At 42.2% G+C, this 18,039-nt stretch overlaps 1 protein-coding gene across 9 annotated transcripts in view; it reads left to right on the forward strand.

Moving 5' to 3' along the window:
- Positions 1 to 6,733: 6,733 nt before the first annotated feature.
- Positions 6,734 to 18,039, forward strand: part of ARHGAP8 (Rho GTPase activating protein 8) — a 164,347-nt gene continuing 153,041 nt past the window's right edge. For 7 of the 9 annotated variants that reach the window (XR_009757607.1, XR_009757606.1, XM_061582390.1 and 4 more), the window contains exon 1: positions 6,919 to 7,129. The gene's annotated coding sequence lies outside the window, so the exon portion shown is untranslated. The other 2 variants (XM_061582386.1, XM_061582388.1) reach the window with 1 other exon arrangement.

An 18,039-nucleotide genomic window follows, 5' to 3' on the forward strand; every position in this document is an offset into this window, starting at 1 on the left:
CTCTCTTTTCTGAAGAATTCGTGGCTGGGTACTCCAGAGAAGCAGCATCGTGAGTTCTCCTTGGCTTGAGCCACCCCCCACCCCCACTTAGCCACTGTGCTTTAGCCACATTCCTCCCAACTATGACACTGATAAAACTGCCCATTTAATTAAGGTTGAATGCAATTTTTCACATTTTGCACAATGATGAGTTAAAGCAAAGCTTTGGACGATGGAATTTCACTTGCAAATCTTCTCTCGAAAGACATTTTCCCTCTTGAAATGAAGCCTGCCTGACAACAGCAAAGGAACTCAAGCCACTGAACTATTACAACTTGGATTTGAAGGTTTTGTGGGGGTGGGGGTTGTGGTTGTTTTTTTTACTTCAATTACATAAATGCTCTCAGTATGCAAATGCATAGGAAGAGAAGCAACATTCTTATTCCTATTTACAGCCATTTTGATAGGCAGAAAACATTTACGGGGCACTTTACAAGGGAAAAATAATAATTAGCCTCTTTTCTTCCATAGTAAAGCAAAAGCTAATAATTATGAAGGTTGCATGAAATGCTTCACTTTAGATGCCCCTTTTTCTCTATCAGTGCTTACACATAAGAAATGATTTCTTAACGATGACTGGTTTCATTAACACAGTAGCTAAAAACATTGTTTTAATTGACACGTAGCTCATCCTAGGAAAATAACAGAGAAAACTCCCTAACCAGTCAATTACCATATAAATAGGAATGCATAGATCATCCCTCGTATCAGTATCTTGCTTTTGGGTTGATGAAAATATGTTAATGGGCAAATGCAGCTTTTCATTTGAATAATGACTTAATGCTTCTGTGAATTTCAGATTGTGGATTAAGCCCTTTTGGTGAAAAGTTTTAATATATTTTCTATAGTTCACCAGCTGCCTTTGTTCAAATTGGGAAAAGGCCCCTGATTTGGGAATCTTCAAACATCAACATGTGCCAGGATGCTAGGATGCGTGTGTGCATGTGTGAGTACTAAAGTCTATTTAGGGAAAGGAAAATATGAGCATTCTTTGTTTATCTTTTCCTTCAGAAAGGATACTCTTTGATAGGCCAGCAGGAAAGATGAACATTATTGTATTTGATGGTTGCAATCAGTTTCTTTTATCGTGCCTTGCAGGCATTCTTGGATCCTTGCCATTTTCCCAACCTGCTGGACTAGAACCTTTGCTCATTTACATGATGTGATAAAGATTTTACATGATCACCAAAGAAAGACCAGTTTTTATCTGTAGTGTCACTGTGGGAAAAGAATGAGATCTGAGACAAAGCTAATTAAATGCCATTGGCACTTTCATGCATATGTCCGATGAACTAGGCCCAGCAGCGATCCAGAGATGGGATGTAGTCTGTTGCTGACCTGGGCTGATCCTGAGATAAATTGAAGGCCTTGCCTTAGGCAGCAGGATTTTTATTTTATATTATTTAGAGTGGCAGGGTGTTATAGAAGATGTACCAGCTATATCCCTCAGCATAGATTAAATGCAGATTACTATTATGATACTAATTACTGCTTTCCATAGTCTTTTCTATAAAACCTATTTTAAGTACACAACGTAGATTTATCTTCTGATAAGCGATAATATGGGGGAATTAAGGTAAATGAAGCTGCAAAGTTTTAGAGGAGCTTGTTTAACTACTGTGGAATTTTCTTCTTGAGTAAATCTACTGAAATGAAACTTCATAAGCATTTGCTGCACAGCAATTGAAAAGAAAGCCTTTTCACAAATATATTTTTATGTATTTAGTTTATATTTTATATCCCACCTTTTCACCAAGGAGCTCAAAGTGGCCTCCCTATTTTAATCTCACAACAACCTTGTGAGGGAGGTTAAGCTGAGAGACATTGACTGGCCCAGTGTCACCTATGGCTGAGTGGAGATTTGAAAGCTGGTCTTCCAGGTCTTAGACTGACACTCTTAACCACTGCACCACATTAGATCTCTTTTATAGGTATACACCGCAGACGCTTTCATTGGACTCCTAGAAAAGTAGTAACATCTACTCCTACATAATCCTGTCTATAAGTTAAGCACTTCTACCAAGTCCTTAAATCACAGAGCCCCCACCATCAAATATAAAGTAGATGGTGTCAAAGAAGAAGAATTTTCCAGCTGTGGCCTCCTGACAATGGAACTCCCACCCCACCCCTGACCCTACCCTGTTATCTTTTAGAGGCCCGATAAAAACTTTTTTAAAATTCTCCCAGGCTTTTAAATTGTTGTTATGTGCCTTCAAGTCAATTACGACTTATGGTAACCCTATGAATCAGTGACCTCCAAGAGCATCTGTCATGAACCACCCTGCTCAGATCTTGTAAGTTCAGGTCTATGGCTTCCTTTATGGAATCAATCCATCTCTTGTTTGGTCTTCCTCTTTTTCTACTCCCTTCTGTTTTTCCCAGTATTGTCTCTTCCAGTGAATCATGTCTTCTCATGATGTGTCCAGAATATGATAACCTCAGTTTCATCATTTTAGCTTCTAGTGATAGTTTTGGTTTAATTTGTTCTAACACCCAATTTTGTCTTTTTCACAGTCCATGGTATGCACAAAGCTCTCCTCCAACACCACATTTCAAATGAGTTGATTTTTCTCTTATCTGCTTTTTTCACTGTCCAACTTTCACATCCATACATAGAGATCGGGAATACCATGATCTGAATGATCCTGACTTTAGTATTCAGTGATACATCTTTGCATTTGAGGACCTTTTCTAGTTCTCTCATAGCTGCCCTCCCCAGTCCTAGCCTTCTTCTGATTTCTTGACTATTGTCTCCATTTTGGTTAATGACTGTGCCAAGGTATATATATATTTAAAACACTATTTCAATCATAGTATAGCTTACTTTTGATATTTTAAAGTCAAATTTTATTTATTGTAATTTAGCCGCGTCATTTTCAAAGGTTTTTAGTTATTTATGTTTGCAGTTGTTTCTGCTTTATTTTACACATCACTTTAAAGTGGCAATGTAAACTTCCTTGGGATATATATTATGAATAAAAGTATTAAAAGGTCTTAAATAAACAACTAAAATAAAGTATGAATGGGACAAACGTGTATTTTGCCGGGGCTCCCTGTCAAGTGTACACTCATGGAATGATCCTAACCAACCGGGGCAAAATGGGATTGATAAAATAGCAAATCGAAAGGTTGTTGACCTGGTATGAGCTCCATCAGAGAATATTTAATAGGGCTGTGCATTGGCTCTGGCTGAATCAGGGTGATTTGGGTCATCCTGGGATTCTGCTGGAGCAGGCTGAGGCAGCCGCGGTTAGATCAGGTACACCCAGAGCAATCTGCAGCAGTTAAAGGGGTGGCAGTAGGCAGGCAGCCTTCTTCTGCCCCCCCCCAACTGCATGTTTAATTAGGGTTTTAAAATCTAATTAAATACTGTGCCAGGCCTCTGAATTGGATCAGTTGGGGGACAATCCATGAACAAAGAAGCTTGTTCAAAAGCTGGGTCGTCCTGCAAAAGCATTTGGGATAATGCAATTTAGTATATTAAATTAAATATGTAAACTGAATTTCTGATTATAAAGAATGTCAGTGCCAGAATTCATTGTTGTAGCTACAATAGTAAAAACTAAAGGCAGTTCTGTCAATGCCCTGAATGATCTCCGGAATGGGTAATTGCTCCTGGAGGTATGCAAGGATGTTCTGGAGGGAAAATTCAAACAAGCAAGATTCCTAGTACCACCACCTTAAGAGGTACAGTCCAGGAAAACTTGATTCTACTGGTAGGTGGTGATGGGGATTGCTTGCTTGAACACTCCCTCATTAACACTTCTTTTAGCTACTTGGAGAGTTGGCTATGACAAAGCATGAAAATTCCATGTGTTATATATAGTGTTTTGTTATCATACACACAGCTTGGAAAATCATTTTCAAAATGGTGAATTAAATAAAGCAAATTCTTACCCCTGTACACCCTTTAACCAGAATCTTTTCTTAGCTGAAAAAGCCAATAGAGTAAGTTCTAAAAGATGTCACAGCTTATTTGATTTATTCTGTTTTAAGACACCTCTGGGGGAAAAATCTCCCTCTTGGGAAATGCCATACTTTCCCTCTTTGCAGTCCTTAACAGAGTAAATTACACTCTACAATTCTTATAGGTCCCAAGGCTGAAACTTTGCTCCAAGCCTGGTTCTTTGATGCTGTGAATGAACAGGATGGGGAAAATGTAAATGTACTGCCTTCAAGTCGATTCCGACTTATGGCGACCCTATGAATAGGGTTTTCATGAGGCTGAGAGGCAGTGACTGGCCCAAGGTCACCCAGCGAGCTTCATGGCTATATGTAGGGATTCAAACCCTGGTCTTCCAGGTCATAGTCCAACACCTTAACCACTACACCACACTTGGCTGGGAAGCTGGTGTGAATGTGACTGTACAGATGCAATTTTGCATTCAGCAGGAGCCTTTTTTCCTGTTAAATAAGTCTCTTCCCATGAGGGCATCAACCTACAGAACATGAAGCAGCTACTGTACCTGTGGGAAACATCATTTTGATATTAAGGACATGCTAATCATATGTACTGCCCCTCTTAACTGTAATTCATCAGTCCCACCTCCAATGTCATATGTAATAACTTTCCAAAACAAAACACACAGAGAGATGCATATAGGAATAAGAAACTGACTTTTTAGAAAGGCGCAATAGTGAGTGGAGGTGACTGAGTACCTGTCAGTTTGGAATCAAAACAAGGCCACCTAAAATTAAGGTAGCGGTTTCTACTTAAGAGGACTTCCTACTATGTACACAGCAGTATATTAGTTCATAAGTTTTGTTAAGCTGACAAGGACTAATGAACATAGAGGACATAAAGAATATTGGGGGAAGAGAGAAGAGGGAAGTGGCTCAGGCCAGTAACATCTTAACAGCATCTGATTGTCCCGATGCGCAACCTATACTCTGGACAAGAGGCTACTGTAAGGACAGAATATGGAGAAACCGATTGGTTCCCCATCGGAAAGGGTGCGAGACAGGGGTGTATTTTATCACCCTATTTGTTTAATCTGTATGCAGAACATATCATACAGAAAGTGGAATTGGACCAAGATGAAGGAGGTGTGAAAATTGGAGGGAGAAACATCAATAATGGAAAATATGCAGACGATACCATACTATTAGCAGAAACCAGTGACAATTTGAAAAGAATGCTGATGAAAGTTAAAGAGGAAAGCACAAAAGCAGGACTACAGCTCAGCGTCAAAGAGACTAAAGTAATGATAACAGAAGATTTATGTAACTTTAAAGCTGACAATGAGGACATTGAACTTGTCAAGGATTATCAATACCTCGGCACAGTCATTAACCAAAATTGAGACCACAGTCAAGAAATCAGAAGAAGGCTAGCACTGGGGAGGGCAGCTATGAGAGAACTAGAAAAGGTCCTCAAATGCAAAGATGTATCACTGAACACTAAAGTCAGGATCATTCAGACCATGGTATTCAAGATCTCTATGTATGGATGTGAAAGTTAGACAGTGAAAAAAGCAGATAAGAGAAAAATCAACGGATTGAAACGTGGTGTTGGAGGAGAGCTTTGTGCATACCATGGACTGTGAAAAAGACAAATAATTGGGTGTTAGAACAAATTAAACCAGAACTGTCACTAGAAGCTAAAATGATGAAACTGAGGTTATCATACTTTGGACACATCATGAGAAGACATGATTCACTAGAAAAGACCATAATGCTGGGAAAAACAGAAGGGAGCAGAAAAAGAGGAAGACCAAACAAGAGATGGATTGATTCCATAAAGAAAGCCACAGACCTGAACTTACAAGATCTGAGCAGGGTGGCTCATGACAGATACTCTTGGAGTTCACTGATTCATAGGGTCGCCATAAGTCATAATCGACTTGAAGGCACATAACAACAGCAACAATAACAAGGGCAGAGCGGAAGCATTCTGTGAGCTGAACGTCCACATAAGGCAAGAAAGTTTCGGGGGGAAGGAAGTTGCCCCTTCTCCAGAAATCCACCTATAAAATGCTCAGGTTTGGGACTGGCAGCCAGCCCTAAACCTAAGCCTTCTAACACAATATAGCACCATGTTTTTTTAAAGAAAAATATGTATTTTCCCTTTCCCCTGTCACCCATTCCAGGAGCCTAAATCCAACTGCAAGGCTCTTGCACGAGGCTGGCCAGAGCATTTATCTTAGGGGTGGGGATATACCACGACGTTTTGTTAGATCTCCCTCTTGTTTATTATTAATTAATAAATAATAATATACACGAATAATGTGGCCATTGCCATATCTAGTTTAGATGGTGAACAATCAACCCCCGACGCCACAAACAAAGCTGTCACCAGAGTCACAGCCCAAAGAAGGTAGCCTCTCTCCAATCCAAATACCACCAACTCCCAGAAATTTTTGTCCTCACAGGGAGGGTCCGGATGATCCCAAGACCACTCATTTCCCCCCCCCTTGATGGTTCCCACACTCCTGGGACCACTTCATAGCGGCAGATCCATCTTTTATTATAGTGCTCCTCTGCTCCCCAGGGACACTGGCTTCACCAAACAGTTGAGCGACGAAGTTTAGAAATGCAGGCAAAGCCCCCCAACATATAAGGGGAAATGCAACAACATCTTTGCTTCCCCTCCGTTGCCTTTTAAACTGCAACCTCCCTAGGACGAGCCCTTTTCAGAGAAGTAGCTGTGTCAGCCTTTTGTAGCAGAAACAGCAATGGTTCTTGTTACAAGACTCCTGTGTTTTACTGTTACTCATCAGTAGCAGTAATAATTAGACGAGGTATAGCAGCAGCCACTGCTTTCCCATGCTCAGTTCGGGCCTGCTGGCCAAGCTACGGTTTCGCGCGCCTGTTTGCCCAGCCGCCGAACCAGATTTCCTGCAACGAGCGAAACGGAGGGCGTGCGTGCTTCGGTAAGTAAACAGCGAAGCTCGCTTCCTCGTTCCCCGAGGAATGTTAAGTCCCACCTAGTTCCTGTCTTTCCTCGGTCCCAGCAGCCCCAGGAGAGAGGCAGGCAGACAGACGCGGGCCAGGCTGAAAAGATTTGGGAGAGAAGGACGAGCTGTGCGTGTGTGGGGTCCCTAGGGAAGGGCAATCGGGCAACACACCGCAGCCAGGAGGTGCGAGTCAGGTAAGTGAAGAGCCGCCTGCCGAACTCCCTCTTTCAGCTCCAGCACCGTTGTGGCCTTGGGGACCTCACCCCTTCACTCCGGCGTGAAGTGGGTGGGGCGAAGCGGGAAAAGAGCAAAAAGATTCCCAGCCGTTTTTGTTGTTTTCTCTGTTCCTCCTCTGCTGAGGAGAACTGAATATAGGTGAGCGGCACATAACAACAACAACTAAACACCTCCAACGCAGCCGCCTTTTTGTCCACTGGAGAAATACTCTCTCGAGTAAAAGGAATCTTGCCTGGGAAGTAAGCTCTGGTGAATGCATTGGGCTTACCTCCCTGTAGGCGTCCATAGTGGACTTTGTCATTTAAACTAGGTTTCCTTAAGCAGGCTGTGTACACACCCTACACTGAAAGCACATTATTTTCCTCAAGAAACCTGGGAACAGTAGTTTACCCCTCACAGAGCTACATTTCCTAGCTCAACAAACCATAGTTTCCAGAATTCTTTAGGCGAAATGACACACTTTAAATGTATGGTGTGCGCACAGTCCCAAGAGGGGTGGGGTGAGTTGAGGCCAGTTGATGTGGGTCCTGCTGATCATCTTTCTTTCCCACTGTGCATATGCTCTTGGGAACAATGTTATAATTTTGAAGAAGAAAAAAATATGTCTGAGCTCAAATCTGCTTGGAAATGTCACCCTTTGATCAGGACGCCTTTCACTGAACCCCTGATAGCCACGGGAAATTTTCAGAGGTTGCTCAGAAGGGAAGGAAATCAATGAAAAATGGAAATGGACTGCCTTCAAGTCCATCTCGACTTATGGCAACCATACGAATAGGGTTTTCATGGTAAGCGGTGTTCTGAGGTGGTTTTCTGAGGTGCCTTCCTCTGAGAAGGAAATTAACTCTGTCCTTATTTAGGCACTCTCCTATATTGTTACTTCATGTGATCTTGCGTTGAGTCTTGGCGTTGATAATATGACAGGCTGAGCCAAAGCAGGAATTAAGCCCTGCTTGAGGAGTAAATCCTACTGAAACTAACAGGGCTTTCTTTGCATATCAGTCAAGTGCATGACTGAAACCAAAGATATGTTTACTTGACACATTGTATCTGATAAAGTGCTCTCTGCCCACAGAGACTTGGATCTAGATACCTAGAGTAGGACCACTAAAATCAAATGGAGTTAAAAGTTAGTCATGACTGACTTAAGTCCGATTTATTTCAGTGGGTCTGCTTTAAATATGACTAAGTTTGGGAGCAACCCAGAAGGAAACAAATTTATTAGTCATTGCAGTGCTACAGATGCTTGATTTTTTGTTGTTGACTAATGCTTCTGTCCCTCAGGAATTGGCTTTTGGATAAAGTGGCCTTCAAGTTCTGAGTGGGAGAAACTCCAATAAAGTCAACAGGACTTACCGCTTAGAAAACTTTTATGTGACTAGGATGTTAGGCTACAATCCTGTGGATACTTACTTCAGAATTTGCCCTGTTGAACTGGTATGGAACTACTTTTGAGTAAGCTGGTATAGCTTTGGCTTGCAGTCCTAACGATACAAGTAAAGTTGTATTGAAGTTAATGGCACATCCAGGTAAACATGGTTAGAATCAGGGCTATAAGACTGCAAATATATTGTACTTTAGATGTGGTAAACTACCAAGTAACCATGTGTAGGATTAGGCTGCACAGCTTCATTGCTCACAGTGTTTGAAATTGTCTTTAGCAAGTCCTACTGAGTTCTATAGAACTTGTTTCTACACACATTTAAAAGTAAGTCCCATTGTAATCAATAAGATTTCTGCCTAAATGCGTTGAGTTTGAGCTTTAAAGTTGCAAACTTATGCACACTTAGAAGTTGGATTCGTTGACAATCAGATTTGTGTCTGCTTTAGGGTAAATGAGAGAATTTCTAAAGATACAGGTTTTGTCAACCCTCCATGAAGAATGATGCCTGCTGAAATTGTCTCTTACCGCTTATGTTAAGTGTACAAAAGCCTGTCATCATTCTCTCTTCCCTGTTATCCATGCCCAGACCACTGTGATTGTTACCACCTCAATGGTTGCTTCCATATCAATCCAGTGCATGGAAAGGCTTCTGACCATGTGGTTCCCTGATGCCATGTTTACTTTATTACACAAGTGACACACCTCCCAAGAAGTCAGGTGCTGCCTGTGTGTTATGGTAAACAAGGCACCACAGGAGCCTCATATGTGGAAGCTTTCTCGTATTTGGAATGGCTTGGGAGAACCGTGAAGCACTAACTGGAGTACATGACACGGAAGATTCTAGGTGGGCAAAAAGATTTCTAGAATAAGAGGAAGAAGGAAGTGTTGTCCTTTTGAGAGATGAGACTTTGTCCTCATGCCACATCATCAAGGCCTATAAACACTTAATGCTGTTCCATTTAGCTTCAGCTGAGAGCTGAATATTGCCTGGGGTGGGGAGGTAGTTAAAAACATTTCCTTGTGCCCGGTAACAGCTTCCCTCCCAGGAAAAATAGCAGCTCGGGTCATTTTACTGTGATGCAGGGAGAGGATTAAACACTTCCTCCCTGCATGCCATGGACCCAATCTTGATTGTGCCCAAGCTACTGTTTTTAAGGTAAAAACAAGACACACTGAATACATACACACATTTTTATTTCAGCACTGAGAGAGGACATATATGTCAACAAGCATATAGACAGAGGTGAACCAGTTGACATCATACACTTGGATTTTCAAAAAGCTTTTGACAAAGCTCTAGTCTTGAAATAAGAGGAGAGGTCCTTTTGTGGATCAGGAACTGGCTAGGAAACAGGAAGCAGAGAATAAATGGACAGTTATCCCAGTGGAGAAAGTGGAGTCCACCCAAGAATAGTATTGGGACCTGTGCTTTTTAACTTGTTCATGAACGGTCTAGAGTTAGGAGTGAGCAGTGAGGTAGCCAAGTTTGCTGATGATACTAAATTGATCAAAGTGGTTAAAACAAAAGGGGATTGCAAAGAGCTCCAAAAGGATCTCTCCAAACTGAGTGAATGGACAGTAAAATGGCAAATGCAATTCAATACAAACAAGTGCAAAGTGACACACATTGGGCAAAAAAACTTAATTTCACATACATGTTCAGGGGTCTGAACTGGTGGTGACTGATCAGGAACTAGACCTTGGGGTTGTAGTGGATAGCTCAATGAAGATGTTGACCCAGGATGCAGCAGCTGTGAAAAAGCCAAATTCCCTGCTGATGCTCCTGTCGAGGCTCTTGTCTCACTGTGGAATGGTGAGATGCATAGAGCCATCGACATGATCACTCCTGAGTGTCTCTGCTGTCACTGTGGAGCACCTTTGTATTCCAGTGATCTGAGTGCGATGAAACAGGTGAGTCAGTGACTGGAGCGCAGGTGGCGCACATCTCAGTCCAAACCTGACCAAACACGGGTAAGGCTGTATTATTGTGCCTACCATGTGGCGGTGGTGGTGGTGAAGAAATCTTTCTTCTCTGCCACCATTGTGTGCACAAGTAGCTGCCCAGCAGAGATTTTTCGAGTGGTGAATAGGCCATCTGGCCAGGAGAGCACTGCTCTGACACCCTTGGAGGCCTGCTGTAACAACTTTACAAGGCACTTTAGGGATAAAATTGATCAGATTCAGACAGACTAGTATGCAACAGTTAGAGCAAGTCCAGTGGAGGTGTCCAGAGCACTGTCTGTTTCACCTGTATTGGATCAGTTTCAATTATTGCTGCCTGAGGATGTGGACAAGCTGCTTGAAGAAGTGGAGTCCACCACCTGCCCCCTTGACTTTTGCTCATCTTAGCTGTTGAGAACTAGCCATAGGGAACTTACTGGGTGGGTCCAGGAAGTAATTAATGCTTAATGTGTCCCCTCCTTAAACAGCTCTCCCTGGACTGAGAAGTGTTAAACAGCTGCTGCCTAGTGGCAAATATCCCTTTTTTGAGCAAAGTTCTTGAGAAGGTGGTGGTGGTCCAACTTCAAGCATGCTTGGAGGAAAATGAGTACTTGGATCCATTCCAGTCTGGCTTCAGGCCTGGCCATAACACTGAAACTACCTTGATTGCCCTGGATGATGACATCTGCCAAGAGATAGATAGGGGGAATATGACCCTGCTCATTCTCCTTGATCTCTCAGTGGCTTTTGATACTGTTGACCACAGTATTTTCTGGAACATCTCAAGGAGGTGGGGGTTGTGAGCACTGTGCTTCAGTGGTTCCACTCATACATCCAGAGCCCCTTCCAAAAAGTAGTTATGGGAGACTACTGTTCAGCACCATGGGAATTATCCTGTGGTGTTCCGCAGGGTTCTATCTTGTCCCCCATGCTATTTACCATCTATATGAAGCCACTGGGAATTGTCATCAGGAGATTTGGAGTGAGATGCCATCAATATGCAGATAATGCCCAGCTCTAGCTCTCTATTCCATCTGAATTGGGAGAGGCAGTTAAGGTGTTGAACCAGTGCATGGAGGCAGTGATGGACTGGATGTGGGCCAGTGAATTGAAGCTGAATCCTGAAAGGACAAGGTGTTATGTGTCCAGAGTTCTCATGTCTTGGAGGTGGGAAGACAGCCTGTTCTGGACGGGGTTACTCTGTCCTTGAAGAAGCGGGTCTGCAGCCAGGGAGTACTACATGATCCAACATTGTCACTGAAGGTTCACATGGCCTCAGTGGCTAGGGGTGCCTTTTTCCAGCTCTGGTTTTGTCCCCTTTTAGACAGAGAAGACTTGGCCACAGTTTTCCATGCTCTGGTAACTTCCAGACTGGATCATTGCAGTGTGCTGTATGTGGGGCTGCCCTTGAAGATGACTCAGAAATTTCAACTGGCCCAAAATGTAGCAGCCAGATTACTGGTGGGGGTTCCTTTTAGAACTCATCTAACCCCTGTATTAAAACAGCTGCATTGGTTGCCAGTTCTTTTCTGGACCCAATTCAGGGTGCTCATGTTAGTGTTTCAAGCCCTAAGCGAATATCTGAAAGACCGACTCCTTCCCTTCAAACCCTCTTGAGTGCTGAGATCAGTAGAGGGGGTGTTTTTGGTACTTCCACTGCCCTCGGAAGCTTGGGGTGGTGGTGGCCTGGGAGAGAGCATTCTCTGGCAGCCCTTAGATGGTGGAACTCCCTCTCCACCGAGGTGCGTGTGGCAACTTTATTGTACCACTTTCAGTGAATGCTGAAGACGTACGTCATTACCTTGGCCTTCAGCACCTGAGATGTATATTTTTAGGGCCTACTCTATTTTCTGTGATGTTATTTAGGTTGTTTTTAACTGTTTCAATTATGTGTTTTAAAATTGTTGTAACTTGCCCTGGAACCTTTGGGTGAAGGGTGGGGGTGATGATGATGATGATGATAATAATAATGGAACTGAAAAATAAACTGCCAATATAATGCCAGTATACAAATCTATGGTGCAGTTACACTTTGAAAACACACAGTTCTGGTCATCTCACCTCAAAAAGTATGTTATGGAGTTGGAAAAGGTTCAGAAAAGGATGACCAAAATGATCAAGGAGATGGAGTGACTCCCCTATGAGAGAGGGTACAACATTTCTGGCTTTTTAGTTTAGAGAAAAAGCAAGTAAAAGCGACATGATAGTAATGTATAGAATTATGCATGGTGTGGAGAAAGTGGACAGAGAAAACTTTTCCGCTACAACTCATAGACATCCAATGAAGCAAAATGGTAGAAGGTTCAGGACAGTCAAAAGAAAGTACTTCTTCACATTGTGCGTTTTTAAACTATGGAATTTATTCCACAAGAAGTAGTGATGGCCATCAGCTTAGATGGCTTTAAATGAGGATTAGACAAATTCATGGAGGATAAGGCTGTCAATGGCTACTAACTCTGATGGCTATGTTCTACCTCCACTATCGGGCAGTATGCCTCTGAATGCCAGTTGCTATGAATCAAAAGTGTGGGGAATGCTGCTGCATTCAAGTCCTTCTTGCAAGTTTCCTATTGGCATCTACTTGACCACTGTGAGAACAGGATGCTGGGGTAACGGAGCCACTGGCCTGATCCAGCAGGCTCTTATTATTATGCAACCTGAGCAAATGAGGTGTTCTCAGACCTTGATCTACGCAGTAATGTAAAAGGGAGGGAGCATTGGGAGGGAGGAATTGATGGTGGGAGGTGTGTATTGTGCATCTGGCTATTGCAGGGGTTGGGGGTATTTGCATAGGAAAATTTATATGCAAGGGGGGTGCTTGACCCTGAGTCATGACTGCTGATTCTCTACAGTAAATTCTCGCTCCCCCCCAGCCCGCAGTCTTGAAACCTAGCTGGGAGAAAACAGGTTAAAAATGGCCAGGAGTAGGGGATGCTACAGAGGAGATTTGGGTGACAGGGAACCTCCTGCCTTCTAATCATTCTTAGGGGGAAAGCATGAGTCCCATACTCTGCACCTCGTGTGCTTTTAATTTCATCTTCAGTTCAACTAATACAGTGACTACACTTGACTTGTATTTTTTCCCTGTTCTTTGCTATGTAGTACTTTTGTGAAGACTGAACAGTGCTGACAAAACAGACATATTTTTCATGTCCTGTTTTTCCCCTTAAACAACCTATTGCAATTTAATTGTGTTTGTTATCTAATTAAGGTTGCAATCCTACACATACTTGAAGTCCTGTTAAAATCAACTGGCCTTCTTGGACAGGGCTGGGTTCTGTGTCTCTGTCTGCTTTGGCTCACATCTTCTATGTTGGTGCTTATTTCTATAAGCATAGCTTGGCAAAGGCCTTGGGAAAACTGGACTAAACATGGTGACCTCACACAGCATCTTCTTTTCCTGAACACCCAAGCTGCATAAGAATCCTTTCACAGTTTTAGAAATATTTTACCATTTTAAATAGTGGTTGATTGAAATAAAAGTGTTGATGGTGGAGGCTGGTGGCTTTGATAAATCCCAGAGTGGATTCACTGCCCCACTGACACTGGAGCCACCAGCCTCCACTGGGTGTTGATCTAAACATACTTTGTTGTAGGCAGTTTGTAGCCTTGGATCGGGATACCTATTTCCACCCACATGTAATTCATCTAATCAGGTTCATTGGGAACCGGGTGAACCTTTTGATCTACATGTTGATATGGGCATCCAAATTGGCTCCATATGCTAACTGCCATAGCTGGACTGTGTCTGTTGTCTTATTTGATCTGTATTTCTTTGCTATTATTGTGTGTTAATGCTATTAAGAAATTCAATACTGTATTATTTAATACATTAACATTCTTTATAAAGAGCTAATTTGTTTGAGCTGAATGATCCCCTGTGGATCGTTTTGCTGTTTAAAATGTGTGCACCAGACTGTTGTCCACCAGCTTGCCAGATTAATTCAATTAAAACTGCCATCTTAAAATATATTTCAGTCTCAGATCCAAAGCATTTTGCTCTTGGGAAATAATCTCTGCTTGAGTGTGAATTTAGCCTAGCATAAATCTTTGTTGTTACTTCCTTTTACAGTTAGTTAATTTACTAGAAAGCAGATTTCATAAACGATTGATTATTAGTGTTTATTGTGATTAACAGCTAATCATCCTTATCCAATAAACACTTTACTGCTTCAAGCAAACATAAGATGTTGCAGCTTGGTGTAAAACAGGCTGTGGCTGCAATTCAGCCCCCATTTGGACATGTTAACAAGTCGTTTCATGTGACTAATAAATAAATAAATATTATTATTAGTAGTAGTAGTAGTGGTAGTCCCTGATGCTCTGTCTTGTGGTGTGCAGATCAACTTTCAGAAGTGTGAAGAGGTAACTATTTTTATCCACAATACTGCAGACTCAAAATAGATTAGAAAATTACTACTAGCCTGGTTGCCTTTGACAAGTAAAATTGCAACTAGGTGATCAGGCAGAAGTGCTTTTGTAATCTCCAAGAGTGGTTATTTTTCCCCTTTCAGTGTACCACAAATGATTAGTATGCTGGAAACATTTGTGAGTTGGATTGAACATGACAGAGTGACTGAAATATTAGAGGCGTGTTAGTGGTTCTGTCCCTCTAAAAGTGCACCAAAGGGGCTGGGAGTGTAAAGTATGAGGAGTCTCCAGGGTGGGTTGGCATCCTAAATCTGAAGAGAACAGTTAGGGGAAAGGCTATTTCCTATCTGGGTTGATAGAATGAGTCTCTACACCCTCTTTCCCTATCCCTTTCAACCTTGAAAGGTTTATGTACACCACTATTAGTATGATGCTTCCAGGAGCCATCAAGAGGGTTAGTGCCATTTCCTTGGTCTCCCTGAAAAGTTTTCATACTGTTGTCTTTGGTCCCTGAGGATCACTTCACACGTTCCATTTTTAAAGATGTACACCTAATTTATTTATTTTATCATTTATTTACTATACAGAAGACTGCCCAGTAACTTTGTTTTCTGAGTGGCCCGTGTAATCCAGTATTAGAAAATCAAAGTGTATTATACTTTATCTCAGCAGAAAGGATGGATAAAAACAGATAATTCAAAAGTATATAGCTTATAAAATAGTGGATAAAAACATGAAAATAGCTTGTTATTTAAAATCACTGGGTTTTAAAATGTATAGTTTATTAGGGTTTTCACACATTATTACAATAAAATGGTATGATCCCTTACTCCCTCCTCTTACCCCCCCTTCCCATCTCCCCTACCTCCCTTTGCCCTCATGCCCTTTTCTTTTTCTTTACATAAATTTTCATTTCTGATGTTCAGTTGTTTGACATGTTATGCAGTGCTCAGGTTCATATGCTCAGAACGAGGGTTAAGATAGATGAGTGTCAATGTTCTGCTGGAGTCCCAGTTTAATAAATGTTGAGTTGGAGAGGTTTTTGCTCCTACATTGCATTGTGCCTATCACTTCTTATAGTTTTAGGTTTTACTTGGAGAAGAGTTCCAAAAATGCACGCCGAATCTCTTGGAAGAGTGATTTTTTTGTGTATTTTATAGAGCAGAATTTCCTCATGTGTTGCTTGTTACTGAAGGTCTTGTATCCAGTTTTCTGTGCTCAATGTGGCCCAGGCTTTCTAAAGTTGAAGGACAATTCGTTTTGCTGTTAGCATGGCTTGGTGAAACCATTCTTCCTATCCTTTTGATAGCCCCCACCTGGCAGGAATGTAGCTGTTTGCTGTGTTGGTGTCTCCTATTAGTAGGGATTTGTCCAGAACCAAGTCAATTCTAGCTTGTATTTACTTCCAGAAGGGTTTGATTACTGGGCAGTTCCATAGTAGGTCTGCTTGTGGCTGTTCGCATAGTAGATCTGCTTGTGGCTGTTTGCATCTCCAGCAATCATCTGTGGGTATAATGGCCCTGCAAGTTAAAGCATGCTGATGTCCAATAGGCTTGGAAGTGTATTTTCTGTTGGGTTACCCTCAGCCTAATGTCATGGGTGGCTAGTTTAATACTGCATAGGGCTTTATTCCCATTGTGCAGGTGGTAAGTGAGCTTCTGCCAGCCTTTCCCAAGTTTTGGGTCCCCAGATGTTGTTGTACTACAACTCCCATCAGTCCTAGCCAGCATGGCCAATGGTCAGGAATGATGGGAATTATAGTCCAGCAACAGCTGGGAACTCAAAGCTTGGGAAAGGCTGTATTCTTTGCTCCACTTATGCTTAACTGGGTCTAGATCAGGGCTTAGTGTGTTACATACTGATGAGTACTGACACTTATTAAGTTTTCTTAAGAAGATGAAGATGAGTACTGTTTGCAAGAGATCTGGTGTGTCTGTTGCACTCAGTGCATCTGGGCCAAATTTTGCTGCTATGATGTGCTTGAGTTGTAAGAATTGCCAGGCACCTTCGGGGAGAGATCGAATTCTTCCTTAAAGGTCCCAAATGTTTTAAATTCATTGCTCTGTATGATGACCTGTGTGAGGTCCAGGATACCCCTCTCTGCCCATGTTTTCCATAAAGATGGATTACTGGTTATTGTTATGTGTGGGTTGCCCCAGATGGTGAGGTCTGCATATGCAAATGGGTCAAAGTGCAGCTGGTCTGCTGTTTTCACCTAGGCCTGTCTGGCAGCAACTATGGTGGAAGTGTATGTTGCAGGGAGTCTCAGGTGCTTAGAGCCCAGTGCTGCCCTACTCTGCAGTGGGACTAGGCTGTCCAGTTCTATCTGTGCCACTATGGGATTGCATAGTCTACTTCTTGCTGCAGTATCTAACTTGTGCGATTAGGTATTTGTTATAGTGTACTTGTAGGTCTGGAAGGTTAAAGCAATTTCAATTCAATTCAACCCTTTGCCACTGGGACCTGCAGTGCCAAGTGGGGCCTGTTGTTGGGACCCCACAAAAAAGTATTTCTGGTGAAGTATTTCTGGGGGGGGGGAAATCACCATTTTTTAAAAGGCCTGGGAGAATTTTTAAAAAGTCTTCACCTGGTGCTGAAATGACCATAAGAAAAGTGTCAGGCACACCTTTCAGGAGGTGGGGACTATTAGAGGGGGGCCATACTGAGAAGGCCTTTTCCCTAATGACCACCCACCTCATGTTCCTTGGTCAGGACACATGAAGCAGCACCTCTGAAGAGGATCTTAAGATGTGTGTAAGTACATATGGGAGAAGGTGATCTTTCAGGTATTTATTTATTTATTTCCATTTCTATACCGCCCCTAGCCTATGGCTCTCTGGGCGGTTCACAGCAAGGAATAAAATACAATACAGTAAAAAGAAATCAGATAAAATCCCTAAAACAGACAGCTTAAGCATTTAACAACTTGATATAAAATTAACTTAACATCCCAGCCCCAATCCTTGTTCCTGTTCCTAAAAGTTTAAAGGATGAATGTGAACACATGCACTTGTCAGGGAGCTGTGATTGGCTGTAGCCCCTTATTATTATTTATTATATTTATACCCTGCCTTTCTTTTCATGATAGAAACCCCAGGTGGCTTACATCTGGTTCCCAGGCAGTCCCCCATCCAGGCACTGACCAGACCTGACCCTGCTTAGCTTCAGCAGGGA

This window comes from Rhineura floridana, chromosome 8, assembly GCF_030035675.1.
Source record: "Rhineura floridana isolate rRhiFlo1 chromosome 8, rRhiFlo1.hap2, whole genome shotgun sequence".
NCBI classification, from domain to species: Eukaryota; Metazoa; Chordata; class Lepidosauria; order Squamata; family Rhineuridae; genus Rhineura; species Rhineura floridana.